Source organism: Zingiber officinale, chromosome 6A (assembly GCF_018446385.1).
Source record: "Zingiber officinale cultivar Zhangliang chromosome 6A, Zo_v1.1, whole genome shotgun sequence".
Classification (NCBI taxonomy): Eukaryota; Viridiplantae; Streptophyta; class Magnoliopsida; order Zingiberales; family Zingiberaceae; genus Zingiber; species Zingiber officinale.
The window spans coordinates 102025113-102043629 of record NC_055997.1 but is presented as its reverse complement, the minus strand read 5'-3'; the positions used below and the strand labels follow the sequence as shown (position 1 = coordinate 102043629).

The 18517-nt window shown below is 36.1% G+C and overlaps 2 pseudogenes; both read left to right on the top strand.

The window, feature by feature from the left end:
* The first annotated feature begins 18124 nt into the window (after nucleotides 1-18124).
* Nucleotides 18125-18270, top strand: LOC121999026 (annotated as a pseudogene).
* Nucleotides 18271-18282: 12 nt separating this feature from the next.
* LOC121999036 lies at nucleotides 18283-18419 on the top strand (annotated as a pseudogene).
* The last annotated feature ends 98 nt before the right edge of the window (nucleotides 18420-18517 follow it).

The following is an 18517-nucleotide window of genomic DNA, read 5'->3' as shown; positions in this document are numbered from 1 at the left end:
GTTGAATTCGTAGCATACAAAAAAATAGAACAAATACTAACATAGCATACTAAATTATCTTAAACATGGTTGAATTCGAAGCATACAAAAGCACAGTACCGAAACTAACATAACATACTTAATTATCTTAAACATGGTTGAATTCATAGCATACAAAAACATAAAACTGAAACTAACATAACATACTAAATTATCTTAAACATGGTGGAATTCATAGCATACAAAAGCATATAATTGAAACTAATATAACATACTAAATTATCTTAAACATGATTGAATTCGTAGCATACAAAAATATAGAACCAAAACTAACATAACATATTAAATTATCTTAAACATGGTTGAATTCGTAGCATACAAAAGCATATAACCGAAACTAACATAACTTACTAAATTATCTTTAACATGGTTGAATTCATAGCATACAAACACATAGAACCGAAACTAACATAACATACTAAATTATCTTAAACATGGTTGAATTCGTAGCATACAAAAGCATAAAACCAAAATTGACATAACATTATCTTAAACATGGTTGAATTCGTAGTATACAAAAAAATAGAACTGAAACTAATATAATATACTAAATTATCTTAATCATAGTTGTCCCTAATCAACATGGTAGAGTTTACTATACCTAAATATCATTATATGAATTGAATATTGCATAAAATAGTTTAGAACATGTCTTTGATTACTTGCTACCAAACTTCCTCTTCTTCTTCTCCCCTTAGGGCTTGGAACAACAGGACTTAAGGCTAGGGTGGTGGAAATTCTAGTTTTCTCCTCCTAACTCCTCCCTCTCTCTCTCTCTCTCTCTCTCTCTCTCTCTCTCTCTATATATATATATATATATATATATATATATATATATATATATATATTCAGATTTTATACAATATTTGAATGGTTCAACAACAAATATTAGATCATATAAATTTATATACCTATTCAGATTTTATGTAATATTTGAATGGTTCAACAACAAATATTAGATCATATGAATTTTTATATACATACTCGGATTTCATGTACCTTAAATAAATTTTATTCATAATTTGGATATGTATAAAATTTATATATATTTGGAATTGAATGCTTAATTACTAAATATTTATATAAATTTTATACACCTTCGGATTTAGGTGAATTTTATATACCTATTGAGTGATTCAACACTAATTATTTAATTATATAAATTTATACATATTCAAAATTTATTCTAAAAATTTATAAATGTAGGTGTCCTGAGATTTAAATCACATAATCCATAATTACATTAATAAACCTACATTATTTAAATCAGATGTTGTAACTTACTCTTATCATGCATGGAGTTTGCGAGGATTTGTTTTGGACATTACAAGTGGGGTTGAGGATGTGAGATGTGTGATAATCAAACTAGCAAGGTATGAGTATTGCTAAGCAGCGCGGCAATGTGGGAGTAGTGCTAAGCAGGTAGAGATTTAAGAGTATCATCGAGTAGAGTGGTGATTATAATGAGTGCCAAGCAGAGTGGCGATTGGGATGGGTGCCGGGGTAGAGCGGCGATTAAGATGAGTGTCAATTAGAGTGGCAATTGGAATGAGTGTTGGGCAGGTGACAAATGTAATGAGTGTCAAGCAGAGTGGCTAAATGCTTTGATCGGAGTAGGAGCCCCTCCTATAAGCACTAAGGTAGGGAGCCACACCCTAGTGAATTTTAGTTGGAAGCTGTGTTTGAACGAGCTAGTGTAAGGAGCCATGCCCTGGTGAGTAGAGGTTGGTCACGTGAGTCATTTACTCTTATAACTCATTGCTAGATAGGAGTTGAGGACTCGATAGGGTGGTCGTTAGGCGCGTGAGTCATGCATGCTTATAACTCACACTAGGGCGAGAGTTTGGAACCCAATTGGATGGTCGTTGGGCACGTGAGCCATGTACACTTATAACTCATAATAGAGAAAGAGAGTTTGGAAGGTGCATGAGCCATGCATGCCTATAACTCATCATTAGGATGAGAGTCTTAGAAATTTGAATTTGAATTAGGCATATATAGCTTTAAATCATGATTTTCTAGCACCTTTGGAGTCCTTAAAATTTCAGAATCCCACTCGAACTGAAATTGGTCAAATCAGAGGTGTTTAGGTCCATCAGTGGGTTTTGACCAAAATCCACTAATGACCCTCCCCTACTTGGATTTACCTGAAATCAAGTTCCCTGTGAAGGTATGGGTGGGGAGATGGTATATATGGTGTCACAACGAATTTATACAACCTGGAAACAAAGTTATGGCCCTGTGCCAGTTGGGCCTGATATGCTCTTATATCAGGCCCAACGGTGGCTGGATTTTTTTTTCAACACTTGTATCACACATATATAGCTTTAAATCATGATTTTCTAGCACCTTTGGAGTCCTTGAAATTACAGAATTCCACTCAAACTGAAATGGGTCAAATCAGAGGTGTTTAGGTCCATCAGTGGGTTTTGACCAAAACCCACTCATGGTCCTCCCCTACTTGGATTTACCTGAAATCAAGTTTCCTGTAAAGGTATGGGTGGGGATATGGTATATATGGTGTCACAACGAATTTATACAACCTGGAAATGAAGCTATGGCTCCATGCCAGTTGGGCCTGATATGTTGTCATATCAGGCCCAACGGTGGTTGAATTTTTTTTCAACACTTCCTATCACACATATATAGCTTTAAATCATGATTTGCTAGCACCGTTGGAGTCCATGCAATTCTAGAATCCCACTCGAACTGAAATGGGTCAAATCAGAGGTATGTAGGTCCATCAGTGGGTTTTGACCAAAATCCACTGATGGCCCTCCCTTACTTGGATTTAACTGAAATCAAGCTCCCTGTGAAGATATGGGTGGGAGATGGTATATATGGTGTCACGACGAATTTATACAACCTGGAAACGAAGTTATGGCTCTGTGCCAGTTGAGCCTGATATACTCTCATATCAGGTCCAAAGGTGGTTGAATTTTTTTTTTCAACACTTTCTACCACACATATATAGCTTTAAATCATGAAATTCTAGCGCCTTTGGAGTTCTTGAAATTCCAGAAACCCACTCGAACTGAAATGGGTCAAATCAGAGGTGTGTACGTCCATCAGTGGGTTTTGAGCAAAACCCACTAATGACCCTCCCCTACTTGGATTTACCTGAAATCAAGTTCCCTGAGAAAGTCTGGGTGGGGAGATGGTATAAATGGTGTCAAAACTTATTTATACCCCTTGGAAACTAAGTTATGGCTCCGTGCCAGTTGGCACAGAACCCACTTCCACTGATGGTCATGCTGTAGACTTAAACCCTATGGTAGCACCTTCAAATGTTATTTTATTTTATTTTTTTATAAGGACCATGGTAGCACGTGTTGAGTTTATAGAAGGGGGAGATAGAATCAAGTTTTAAGAAATAATTTAATATCAGGCCCCACGTTGGGCCTGATATGCTGTCATATCAGGCCCGACGGTGGCTAATTTTTTTTTTTTCAACACTTCCTACCACACATATATAACTTTAAATCATGATATTCTAGCACCTTTGGAGTCCTTGAAATTCTAGAAACCCACTCGAACTGAAATGAGTCAAATCAGATGTGTGTACGTCTATCAATGGGTTTTGACCAAAACCCACTAATGACCCTCCCCTACTTGGATTTACCTGAAATCAAGTTCCCTGAGAAGGTCTAGGTGAGGAGATGGTATAAATGCTGTCAAAACTTATTTATATCCCCTGGAAACTAAGTTATGGCTCTGTGCCAGTTGGCACAGAACCCACTCCCACTGATGGCCATGCTGTAGACTTAAACCCTATGGTAGCACCTTCAAATGTTATTTTATTTTATTTTTTTATAAGGACCATGGTAGCACGTGTTGAGTTTATAGAAGGGGGAGATAGAATCAAGTTTTAAGAAACGATTTAATATCAGATCCCATGTTGGGCCTTATATGCGCTCATACTAGGCCCACGTTGGGCCTAATATGCTCTCATATCAGACCCACGGTGGGCCTGATATGCAACGGTGGCTGAATTTTTTTTCTCAACACTTTCTACCACACATATATAGCTTTAAATCATGATATTCTATCACCTTTGGAGTCCTTGAAATTTCAGAAACCCACTTGAACTGAAATGGGTCAAATCAGAGGTGTGTACGTCCATCTGTGGGTTTTGACCAAAACCCACTGATGACCCTCCCCTACTTGAATTTACCTGAAATCAAGTTCCCTGAGAAGGTTTGGGTGGGGAGATGGTATAAATGGTGTCAAAACTTATTTATAACCCCTGGAAACTAAGTTATGGCTCTGTGCCAATTGGCACAGAACCCACTCCCACTGATGGTCATGCTGTAGACTTAAAGCCTATGGTAGCACCTTCAAATGTTATTTTATTTTATTTTATATAAAGGCAATGGTAGCACATGTTGAATTTATAGAAGGGGGAGATAGAATCAAGTTTTAAGAAATGATTTAATATCAGGCCCCACATTGGGCCTGATATGCGCTCATATCAGGCCCACGTTGGGCCTGATATGCTCTCATATCAGGCCCACGGTGGGCCTGATATGTCCTCATATCAAGCCCAACGGTGGCTGAATTTTTTTTCAACACTTGTATCACACATATATAGCTTTAAATCATGATTTTCTAGCACCTTTGGAGTGCTTGAAATTCCAGAACCCCACTCGAACTGAAATGGGTCAAATCAGAGGTGTTTAGGTCTATCAGTGGGTTTTGACCAATATCCACTTATGGCCCTCCCCTACTTGGATTTACCTGAAATCAATTTCCCTGTGAAGGTATGGGTGGGGAGATGGTATATATGGTGTCACAACGAATTTATACAACCTGGAAACGAAGTTATGGCTCCGTGCCAGTTGGGCCTGATAGATTTTTTTTCAACACTTGTACCACATATATATAGCTTTAAATCATGATTTTCTAGCACCGTTGGAGTCCTTGAAATTCCAGAATCCCACTTGAACTGAAATGGATCAAATCAGAGGTGTTTAGGTCTATCAATGGGTTTTGACCAAAACCCACTGATGGCCCTCCCCTAGTTAGATTTACCTGAAATCAAGTTCCCTGAGAAGGTCAAGGTGGGGAGATGGTATAAATGGTGTCAAAACGTATTTATACCCTCTGGAAACTAAGTTATGGCTCTGTGCCAGTTGGCACAGAACCCACTGATGGTCATGCTGTAGACTTAAACCCTATGGTAGCACCTTCAAATGTTATTTTATTTTATTTTTTTTTTATAAGGACCATGGTAGCACGTGTTGAGTTTATAGAAGGGGGAGATAGAATCAAGTTTTAAGAAACAATTTAATATCATGCCCCACGTTGGGCCTGACATGCGCTCATATCAGGCCTAACGTTGGTTGAATTTTTTTTTTCAACACTTCCTACCACACACATATAGCTTTAAATCATGATTTGTTAGCACCTTTGGAGTGCTTGAAATTCCAGAACCCCACTCGAAATGAAATGGGTCAAATCAGAGGTGTTTAGGTCTATCAGTGGGTTTTGACCAAAATCCACTTATGACCCTCCCCTACTTGGATTTACCTGAAATTAATTTCCATGTGAAGGTATGGGTGGGGAGATGGTATATATGGTGTCACAACGAATGTATACAACCTGGAAATGAAGTTATGGCTCCGTGCTAGTTGGGCCTGATAGATTTATTTTTCAACACTTGTACCACATATATATAGCTTTAAATCATGATTTTCTAGCACCGTTGGAGTCCTTGAAATTCCAGAATCTCACTCGAACTGAAATGGGTCAAATCAGAGGTGTTTAGGTCCATCAACGGGTTTTGACCAAAACCCACTAATGACCCTCCCCTACTTAGATTTACTTGAAATCAAGTTCCCTGAGAAGGTCAAGGTGGGGAGATGGTATAAATGGTTTCAAAATGTATTTATACTCCTTGGAAACTAAGTTATGGCTCTGTGTCAGTTGGCACAGAACCCACTGATGATCATGCTGTAGACTTAAACCCTATTATAGCACCTTCAAATATTATTTTATTTTATTTTTTTTATAAGGACCATGGTAGCACGTGTTGAGTTTATAGAAGGGGGAGATAGAATCAAGTTTTAAGAAACAATTTAATATCAGGCCCACGTTGGGCCTGATATGTTCTCATATCAGGCCCAACGGTGGCTGAATTTTTTTTTCAACACTTCCTACCACACATATATAGCTTTAAATCATGATTTGCTAGCACCTTTGGAGTCCTTGCAATTCCAGAATCCCACTCGAACTGAAATGGGTCAAATCAGAGGTGTGTAGGTCCATCAGTAGATTTTGACCAAAACCCATTTATGACCCTCCCCTACTTGGATTTACCTGAAATCAAGTTCCCTGTGATGGTCTGAGTGGGGAGATGGTACATATGGTGTCAAAACGAATTTATACCCCCTCGATTAGAAGTCATTGCTCTGTGTCAGTTGGCACGGAACAGTGACCTGTTTTCTTTTTCAATGACTCCTATCTTATTTTTCAAGGATGACTACAATCCCTTTGTCTGAGTTTGAACTCATTTATATTTCAAAACATATTTACATTATTTTGAAATTTCAAACCCCTTCCTGTTGAATTGAAATGCAGAGATATACTAAACCTATATGGTGTGAAGTATTAATTATGCCTTGCAGGTGATGGTTGACACTTCTCATACCTACAATACCACTGTATCATAAAATAAATACTACATAAAACGATATAACAGAAACATCACTTTCCAAAACTGTTTTTCTTACAATCCTATGTATGTACTGCATACAAAACATATAGATCAACTCCTCCAATTTATAATTAATTCAAGAACCAGCGGCTGACGGCATTCTACTGGTCCTCCGATTATGGTGCAGCTGTTTGCACCTGCTGCATTTGACTTTTACCTTCCCATTATGTTTCGACTCAATCCTTGCCTTCTTTCGCCTACCCGGCAACACAAGGCTACGGGGACATAGAATTATAATGTTGTTTACTCCCCTAGGCCAAAATTCCTTGCTTCGACAAGGGTAAATACGATCCATGTATGTCGCATTCCAATTCTATAAATGAAAATAATGTTCACAATATGGGAGTGTATCCATGTTTTGGTGAATGATGACGGCAATTGCATGTGAGCAAGGCAATCCTGAAATTTGAAACTCCCCGCAGTTACAATATTTTCTCTCCAAATCAACAATGTATGTAGCGCCCCATGTCTCTACTTCCATTTCAGATTGAGAGTAGGGGTGGACTTTATATCGTCTAGCTTTCTCCCTCCTTGATTCCATTTCTTTGGTAGCATGAGGTGTCAACGCAACATACCATTTCAACACTTCCTCCCTACGGTTAAAGAACCATTGAGCAACCTTTCTTCTGGTATTATCAATTAACCTGTTTATGGGAAGTTCATGCGTTTCCTTGAACAAAGCATTTAAACTCTCTACACAATTGGTTGTTAGCATTGTGTACCTTCTACCACTAAAGTGTGCATTAGTCCATCTTTTAGGGTCAATGTTCTGAAGTCACTTATGAGCATCTGGATGTTTTTTAAGCATGGATTGCATTATGAGATCATATTGGAGTGTTGTGTTTGCTCGAGCTACTGCCCAAAATAATCCCAAACCTGACGTACTGCCAGTATCTGTTACCATATTGCAAGATATGTGGTGGCAACAAAAAGCATGATGGGCGGTAGGGTAGACTTTCCTAACTGCTGATATAATGTCGCGATGTCTATCTGATACTATAGTCATTGACTCTGAATCAACATCAAAGAATCTCTTCGTATGATCCAAAAACCACTCCCATGCAGACCCACATTCAACTTCAGTGATTCCAAAGGTTACTGGGAGGACATTGTCATTAGCACCAATTAATGTAGCCATCAACAACACACTCGGATATTTGCCTCTTAGGTGTGTGGCATCAATTCCAATCAATTTGCTAAGATAAGACCTGAATACTCTGCTATAAGCTCCAAAACCCCAAAAACAGCGTTGAAATTGATTATCCCCATTCCTGTGTAGTGCCACATAGGTTTCAGCATCCTTGACTCTTAACTCACACAGATATAGTGGAAGATCTCTATATGCTTAGTCATAATCTCCAACAATTTTCTTCATCGCTTTCTCTCGAGCTATGTATGCTTTTCTGTATGATATGGTCACTCCAAACCTAGCTTTTATATCTGCTATAATCATACTTGGCTTGTATTGTTCATTAGCAAGAAATTGCCCTTCAACAAAAGAAGCTACAAAGGATGAAGAGCATGCTTGATGATCAGCACTTTCCCTAATGGTGCCACGTTGGTGTTCCTTTATATATTTCGTAACAATGAACTCTACATCCCCCCCCCCCCCGGGCAACTACTCTCCATTTACACGGTTGATTGAAGCAGACGGCTTTTACTTTATTTTTCCGAGTGTCAACTGGGTTATATCTCATATGTTTAACCATGACATGTTTCACAAGTGCATTCTTGAACTCTTGTCGAGACGGAAAAATCTTTCTAACAAAAAATTCATGCTCATCTGTTGCCTCTTCAATTGGCCTTTGGAGCAATCGAGAATTTAGAATATATGGATCATCAGCTATTGGGAACTCCTCCTCTAAGTCACTGTACTGCTCTGGAGATATTTTATATTGTTCAATCTGCATATCATCAGCTAAGAATTCTTGTGCATCTGTATTACATTGCAATTCCTCTCCAATTCGATTATAATACCCTTCCTTCTCACTCTAAGTAGGCTCAAAGTAATGATCAAGTGTTGTACAAGTATTTAAAACTTCATCTTCTTGAATATTAACTTCTTCATTTAGATCAAATATGAAATTACTGCTTCTATTTCTTTTTGTGTTAGGCACACAACTATACTGCGAAGATGATGGAATATTTATTCTGGATATTTCTCCTACATTAGCTCCATGTCCAATGCTAGAATTTGTATCAAGTGTATTCCATATCTCAGAGAGAATTTCTTCAGTTATATGATCGTCCCTGATAAATAAATTCCAAACTAATTTAGTAAATTTGCAACTACATAATTAAGTGTTGTCATTAATTTATAATTTTGCTCAATTGAAACCACTAGGAAGGGTTGAGCGAGGAAAAGATCTATATGATGTAAAATCTAACTTTTAACCAAAGATCACGTTGGGCCTGATATTATTGATATCAAGCCCCTACTAAAGTAGACACTTATTGTAAATTAGGACCACCACTGACTAAACCCTAAACCCTAAATAAAAAATGGTTAGCCAAACTTAACTATCAACCTCAGAAACTAACAAGACTTTAAAATATTACATCATATTGCAGGTGTTGTTGAATATTCATTCCCCACACAACAAAAATAAACCATAACAACCATTTTTTCCACCACCCTTTGCTACAATACTGTAATTTTTATTTATCATCACTACCCTAATTTACAATAATAAATCTATACATACATGTCTAAATCTTTAAATGTATTCTTCTACTAATTTCCCTCTTGCAAGAAGTTTGTCCTTCTCGGCTGACGTTCTTAACTGTAGTTGTCCTTTGGTCTCCTCTTGAAACTCTAGCAAGCAAAAACCTAACAGGTCTATTGCAATCCCGCCAACCAGCACGAGCAGTAATGACAAGCGCAGGGTTCATATTTCTTTCGTGTTTATTGTTGGTTAGTCCTAGGAAAACCGTACCAGTTCCACTGTACAAAAATTTTATACAAGTGTCAAACCTTTCCTTAAATAACATATTGTGTTCTTTAGAAGTTCAATTAGGAATCACAGACGGAACTTAACATCATTGATTCCAAATTTAACTTATCTGTTCTTAATGGTTTAGATTTGAATCGCAAGCGGAACTTAACACTATTGATTCAAATCCACCTATGTTATTAATTCCATTAAATATTAATTTTCAAAATTGGCTTCCAGGACTGCATGGCGAGGCAGATGGCCTTCTTGGATATGAGAGCAACCACCACCGCCTAGATAAAGCCTTTTAAGGAAAGCTAATATTTAACTTCCTTAAATAACTCTAGGTTAACCAAAAAAAATAATCGAATCACAAATTTGAAAAACAAAGAAAACATAAACTCGAAAAATAAATTCGAAAAACTAGATCTAATGCCTCTTGTGTTTGGAATTCTTACAAAAAGAAATAACTAGCACGATGCGGAAAACAATTACTAATTATACCTTCTCTTTGTAAACTAATGACCTCGAGATCTTCTGCTGTATTCCTCGCCTCACCTTGGACGTCGTGTGGGCGACGATCCTCCAAGATGAACACCACCCAAAAGCTTTCTTCCTCTTCCTCTAAAATTCGGCCACCACCACTACCAAGGAGAAGAGAGCAAAGGAAAAAGGAGAAGAGAAGAGGGAGGGCCGGCACACCAAAATCTCCAAGTAAGAGAATAAGAATTATGTCTCATGAAGCCTCCTCACCCCTTCTTTTATATTACTTGCCCAAGGCAATTAAGGGAAGATTTTTTACAAAAATTAAAATCTTCCTGTAGTTTTTTCTTTTCCCTTTTATTTTTCCTTTTCTTTCCTCTTGATTGAATCAATCACCAAATCAATGGTTGGATTGATTTAATCTTGGTCGGCCCCTTGCTTGGGCACCAAGCAAAGGTGGTCGGCCACTTATAGGAAGAAATAAAAAAAATATATAAAATTTTACAAGAAGAAATCCTCTTATAAAATTTTAGAAGCTCTCTTTCCTAAAGTGGATGTTAAAAAGGAAAGTTTTAAAAATTAAAACCATGTTTTAAAATTTAAAACTTCTCTTTAAAAGTTTCCTTTTTTAACATGAATAGAAAATTTTAATTTTTAAAACTTCTCTTCCTTTTTTTTCTAAAACAATGAGGATGGTTAAAAAAGGAAAGTTTTAAAACTTTTAAAACTCTCTACTAAACCATGTGACCTAATTCAAATAAGGAAAGTTTTTAAAATTAAAATCTCTCTTTTAAAACTTATAGTTTTCTACAAAGAGAAGATTTTAAAAATTCAAAACAACCCTCCTTGTTTGATTAATGTGGTCGGCCCCTACTTGTTTGGTCACCAAACAATAGGACCGGCCCCTATAGAAGAGGATGTGGCCGACCCTTACTTGGTCACCAAGCATTGAATCGCCCCCTTCTTGGACACCAAGATGGGCTTATATTTGGATGGACTTGAGGCTTTAATGAGGCTACGACAGGGACCTAGAGGAGAAATTAGTTTTGGCCTTCCGGTGAGCTTGAGTATCCCGTGTTCGTCCCGAACACACAACTCAAGTTCATCGATAATAACTCATTCGACTTATTATCGCACTACCGCATCAATCCCAAATTACATTATGGGCTCCTTCTTATCATGAGTGTGTTAATCTCCCTGTGTTTAAGATTACGAATGTCCACTAATTAAGTTACTGACAACTTACTTAATTAATATCTAGCTTCAAGAGTAGTACCATTCAACTTCATTGTCATGTCGGACTAAGTCCACCTGCAGAGTGTAACATGACAATCCTTATGAGCTCCTCTTGGGGACATTCTCAACCTAGATAACTAGGACACAGATTCCTTCTATAATCAACATCACACACTATAAGTAATATCATTTCTCAACTTATCGGGCATATTGATTTATCGAGCTAAATCGCACCCTTTGATAAGTCAAAGAAATAAATATTAAATATATGTGCTTGTTATTATATTAGGATTAAGAGCGCACACTTCCATAAATAAGGTCTAGTTCTTTTATTAAGTCAGTACAAAAATAACTTACCTAAAATGGTCCTACTCAATACACTTAGAGTGTATCAGTGTAATTTATTAATTAAGATAAACTAATACTTAATTACACTACGACTATTCTGATGGTTTGTTCCTTTTCATCTTAGTCGTGAGCAACTGTTTATAATTTATAAGGAACCGACAACATAATCTTTTGTGTGTGACACCACACACCATGTTATCTACTATATAAATTAATTGAACAATTACATTTAACAAATAAATGCATATATTGACCAATGTGATTCTTTTATTTCAAAAATAAATGTTTACAAAAGCTAGGCTTTTAGTATACATTCTAACATTTATAACACCACGCAGAGGGATGGAGGGAGAGAGACGGTGAGATGACGTGCATCCGAACCACAAATTATTTTTCAATTTGATTTGTGCCTTGGATGCTTGAAAAATGGTGATTGAACAACGTGGTTGTCAGGTAGCCAGAGGGATAATCTGGGAATTGAATTTGTTAAACTGCAACCTTTGGTAAATACCAACCTACGATGCGTCTTTTGATAAATACATTATACCACGTACGCCCTTTAATAAATTACCTTATATATATATATATATATATATATATATATATATATATATATATACTTTCCTTAAAATGGGACATACAACTATAGAACTCTAGATTTCTAATGAGGATATAACCATGACACCCTAAATACTACTATTGATACATGTCATGTCATCATTATATGTATACATAATCATATATTCATGCTATTAGATTTTACCCTAATATTCGTCCTTTAAATTTAAATTATGAAAAATTATACATGAATTTAGTGGTTGTTATATCATGACATGCATGTATCTTATTTGTATCAAAACTCTATACATATTAAATTTCTTTTGAAAGATATGCGATTTATAAATGTCATGCTCATTTATATTTATATGTATTATTTTAATTTTCTACAATTAAGGACGTATGCACTCTATACATATTAAATTTCTTTTTGAAAGATATGCGATTTCTATATGTCATGCTCATTTATATTTATATGTATTATTTTAGGTTTTTACAATTAAGGGCGTATGACATTATTTAATGGAGCAGAAGATGATTTTCTTAAAACGTGTTAATTCGGATGAATCGAATTGGTTCCGTTTGAATTATTTTTTTAAAAAAAAAATAACTTGAATCTGATTCAATCTGAATTTAACCTAAAATTTCTAAACCCAAATTTATATCCGATCAACTCGATTAACCTAAACCCGATCTGAATAATTCAAAAATTCGATTCAAACCCACTTTATTTTTTGATTATTTTTCTTATAATTATCACTTTTATCTCAGTACTCTATCATTATTATACTAACATTTATATCAATATACATAAAAATATCTTAACTTTTAAAATAAAATTCGATTTAACCTCACAAAATCTATTAAACCCTCTATTTAGGTCAACCTGGGTCAATCTGAACACAGTCCAACCCAACCCGAAAATTTTCAACCCAAAGATGCAGCAACCTGAACCTAACCCGAATCCGAAAATGCTCCATCCGAACTTGAATTTTTCAGATCAACTCGGCTTGGGTCATCGGATCAGATTTATTTTTGGCACTCTTAATTTTCTTCACTTCGAATGTCTCTCATCATCGACCTCATAGCAAAATGAAGAAAAATAAATCACATACTAAGCGACCTTTTAGATGGGAGGATATTTAATCCTCAGAGAAATAAACCCTAGGAAAATCAATCCTTTTCAATAAAATAATTCTGTCATCTAAATACCAACTCAGCTATATTATTGGGGAATATGTGACATTATTTAAAATCATATGTCAGATAGTCAAATTAGAAATGTCCATATGATACACATGTGGAACCGCCACATCAGCAGCCCCCCTAAAGGTGGTCTCATGGATATGGAAGGAGGTAAATGCAGGTACACAGCTGAAAGCGCGCGCATAGCCGGGACGCTAACCCCAGGCAATGACACCCCGAGGATCAAACCCTGGACCTTTCGGCCACGAAACCATGCACTCCCAGCTGTGCTACGCCCTGGGGACATGTCAAGATGATACACATGATGGTACAAGACGAATACGTTCGCCCCCAACGTCCCCGTCAATCCGTCCCAGGATCAACACGGAGGAGGTAAATAACGGACGGCTACTAGTATTTAGAATAGTTAATAATACATAAAGGGAGGTATTTACCTCGACTATGCCGAGACAAGATGATACACATAAAGAACCGTCACATCAACGGCCCTCCTGAAGTCGGTCCCACGGATATGGAGGAAGATAAATGTAAATACATGGTTGAAAGTGCATGATAGAGACGTTAACCCCAGGCCATGATACCCAAAGAATCAAACTCTGGACCTCTCAACCATAAGACCATGTGCCCTCAACTGTTCTACGTCCTTGGAGAACAAGATGATACACATGATCCCATAGCATAAGGATAATCTTATTACACCCTATATAATTCATAGGATAAATTATATTATTGAGACATATTAGACGCATGTAAGATATTAGAATAATGAGTTGAATTCAAGAGGCTGACATGGTGCATCAAAATGCACTAAGCTTAAGCAAATTACATGGACCTTATGTACTGATCATGGAAAAATAAAACTAATGTACAAGAACTTATTAAAACTAATGTACAAGAAAGTTTAAATAAAAAAACTTATTAAATTGCACATATGGATAATTTAAAAAAAAAACGAAGAATCAACATACAATAAAAGGATCAAACATCTAAAGCCCTGAACATTATAGAATACTTTAAACCCTGAACATTTAAATTGTGAAGCTCACGTACAAGATCTAATAGTTGTTAATTTCAGATTTTTCAATAGTTGTTAATTTCAGAAATAGATACATATTGAAAAATCTTTGGAGGTTTAACGAGAGCCGTCACAACGGAGAAATAAGATTGCCCTAGCTTCTCTTTGGAGGTTTAACGAGAGATACAGTGAGGGGCGTAAGGATTTGAAGCTTTGCGGCCGTGTGAGGATCTGAGAGTGAGGAACACCGGAGGATGGCATCGCGGCGGCAAAATAGGGTTGCCCTAGCTTCTCTTTGGAGGTTTGATAAGAGAGACGATGAGAGACGCGAGGATCTAGAAGCTTCGTAGCCATGCATGGATCTGAGAGCGAGGAACACCAGAGGGGTGAGGTCTTTGGAACCGAATTCGAAATTCAGATATCGTGTTTCTACACTCCTATGTACAGTGAAAATTTAAAATTTTATTTATGATTTAACAATGAAATCAAATGAGTGTTCGTATGGATTTTTAAATTAATATAAACATGATCTTTATCTAAGCATGCATTACAATATAATCGTCTAAGTAAAATCCTATAAGCATAACAAAGATAAATTATCATGTGATTGATTCATATAATGATAATTTAATCATTTTACTTAGACATGTTCAACTATCTAAAATAAATATATTAGATCATCTAAGCATAATCTAAATAAAATTATTAACACATGTATCAATATACATATGAATCATAGTATAAGTATAAATGTGTCCCCTCGGATGGGTCTGTGGCTAGCGCATGAGATATTACTATCATGAGGTCTGGGGTTCGAATCTCGGCAAAACCGAGATAAATACCTCCCTTATGTGCTAGTCACTATTCCAAAGACTAGTAGTCGCCCGTAATTTGCCTCCTCCGTGTTGGCCCTGGGACGGGTTGACGGGGGCGCTGGGGTCATTCGTCTAATCCAATCCACGATCGAAGTCCTCTTTTCAACACCTCATCGCACTAGTGATCAAATGTCATTTTTCATCAAGACGGTTGAAACGTCTTCCTAGAAGATGAGGAAGGGGCTGCCCAATTATCCCTTCACAAGGGGATTTCTAATAGCTCTTAACAAGGGGATATACCTTCCAAAATTCTACAAGAAGGTGGACGGCAACAATGCTTCTTGAAGAGGAGAAACAACAATAAGGAGATGAGATTTTTCAATGGAAGAAAAGGAGAAGATTTCTATCTTGTTTCTTTGAGAGGAGCTGTCGAATTTCTCTAATCCAAAAAGACGAAAAATTTCCCGAACAAAACACGCACCAGCAAGGAGAAGATCTCTATATGTACTTCTCTCCAAGGGAGAGGAAGAAAAATGTGGCTACCGAATTTATGAACTCCATAACGCGGTGGAAGTAGTGGATGAGGGAACTGGCTCCAAAAACCATTTCTAAAACTCCCCTTTTCCCTTTTTTTTTCTTTTTAATTTTTTTATTTATTTATGATGCAATCTTTAATGTATTACATTTCTTCTTGGGCTTGAGCATATAAGGCCCATTGTCTTTTCCATCTTGGCCTATTGTGTTTTTAAAATTTTTCTAGAACCCAATAATATGAGTTTATTGTAATTATATCAACGATCCATTATTATTGACGCGGTAAATATACTTGCTCACTATTACAATGATATAAATTTAATTTATAAACTTTGTATGGAACTCTTCCACTCTCCTTGTTTCCATTGATTGGAAATTACTCTAACATTTGATCATGTCACTGTTTGATCACATCAAACTTTATTCATCAAATTCAACTACTTGAATTTGACTTTCTCAACGAGAAATAGGAAAATTAATACTTGTGTGATCCTCAATAGTTCAGGGATATAGCTAGCTATGTGTTCACAACTCTTTGTGATTCAGAAGTATATTTGTCTTGTATTTGGGCATACTCTTAATAGTCTCATCCTATGATCAAATCCTTAATTATAGGACGTCAGAACTAATTTTGATTGACACCCAATGAATCATGACAAGAGCGTCTAGCAGCACCGCCCCGTAATTCCCTAGGTATCACTGAATATTACCTACAAGAATCAGTCGATTATAGTTAATGTACAGTTCGGTCTCTTCATCTCATATATCCCATCAAATCTACAACCATTGGTACATCAAGGATTATATACTATTCGCCAACCATGTAATATATCTTATAGTGATGTCGCATGTATAACTAGGAAACTCCTTTCTTAAAATACATCTTACGGCTATGATCAGAGACTTCATACATTATAAAACAATATATTACATAAGATATTCACACCTATGATCTACACCTGTGGATGTGTAGCGAATCTCCAACTACAATACACTTACTCCTATATATTTTGTTACTATACCCAATCTCACTACTTGATGATTTTAATAGAGTCGGTAAATGAGTTAAAATGCAGCCTCAGCATATAAATGTCTCAGTGTTGTCCCAGATCAAAAAGACTACTAGTATACAATCACAATCAAAGACTTATCCAATCAATAAATGATAACCACTCAGAAAGTTTGTGTGAGGGATGTTCGATGAACTCATTGTATGATCACCCATCTATATGTTTGAACATCTCTACGTACTTACCAATGAAATGTAGTTCACTACATTACAGATGCTAGTCTCTTGCTCGAGCGACCTTTTATCCTTGTTTATTAGGAGACCCAATTGACTAGGAATAAATTTAGAATATACAGTGAATATTGATGTATCTCATGATGACCATCATATGTACCACTACATCTCACTATAGTATATTCAAGAACTTTATCTATGCATCTAGTATGAGTATAAAGGTAAAGTAAATGTCAAACTGAATTGAATTATATTAAAATAAAGGTTGTTTATTTACATGAATCAATAAAGCCCTAGCCAACAGTTGGCTTTCTAGGGCACCTAGTCTAACACGAGAACAATGTCACGGCGGTAAAATAAGGTTGTCCTAGCTTCTCCTCAGAGGTTTGACGAGAGAGATCAACTTTAGTTGTGAAAAGGAAAGTGTTATTTGAAAAATGCAAAAGCAAAAGAAAAGCCAAACGTGTTTTGTGGAAAATGCAAAAGCAAAAGAAAAGTCACGTCCCGCATGCCAACGGAGCAGTCGCCACATGCACGTATTATAAGTATCGCAGGATAACAACTTTGTGTATATATCTTACTATTTTATTAAAAATCTACCCCCTTTGCAAACTAATTTTGGTGAGCCCAAAATGAAATTACATTAATGCCCTTTTTTCTTTTCACACCGAAAATAATTTCAAAGTTTATTAGTACTTTCCACAAACGTATCAATCAGGAATCTAGAATTCAAGACTTAGTTGCGGTGTATAATTAGGCATTTTTCTTATTAATCAATCAGTGATTTAGAGTTCGAGACTTAGCTGCAACGTATTATTAGAAATTTTTCTAATCAATTAGGGATTTAGAGTTTGAGACTCAATTGTGGTGTATTATTGAAAAAGTTTCTCATTAATCAATTAGAAATCTAGAGTTCTCTTTAGTCTCACATTTTAGAATTAGTAACACTACGAGCAGATAAGCTTTTATAAATATCTTAGGTCGGTAATGTTAGAAAGCGTACTTTTTAAAGCTTTTTGGCTAAAATCAAGTATGATATTAAATTAATTTTTTATAAGGAGAAGTCCTTTACAATGTAGCTTGCTGTTGGGATTCTCGAGTGTCATCCTAGTATTGCACTATTGTATGGGTATGACGCACTCTTATCCAATTTATGGGTGTTTTTTTGGCTAAGATTAAGTGTAGTATTTGTTCTTATCAGTTTAATATCTGATATAAAGAATTAAATTAATTTTTTACGAAAGAGAGTTCGTTACTCGCACGTGTTCATTATTATATTACACACGCAGCCAGGAGTGGAGCAATGTATAGTTTTGTAAGTATTCCTAGAGGTGTATAAAATTATAAAAATATTAGAGTTTTGCCCAACTAAAAAAAAAAGTATAGTTTTGT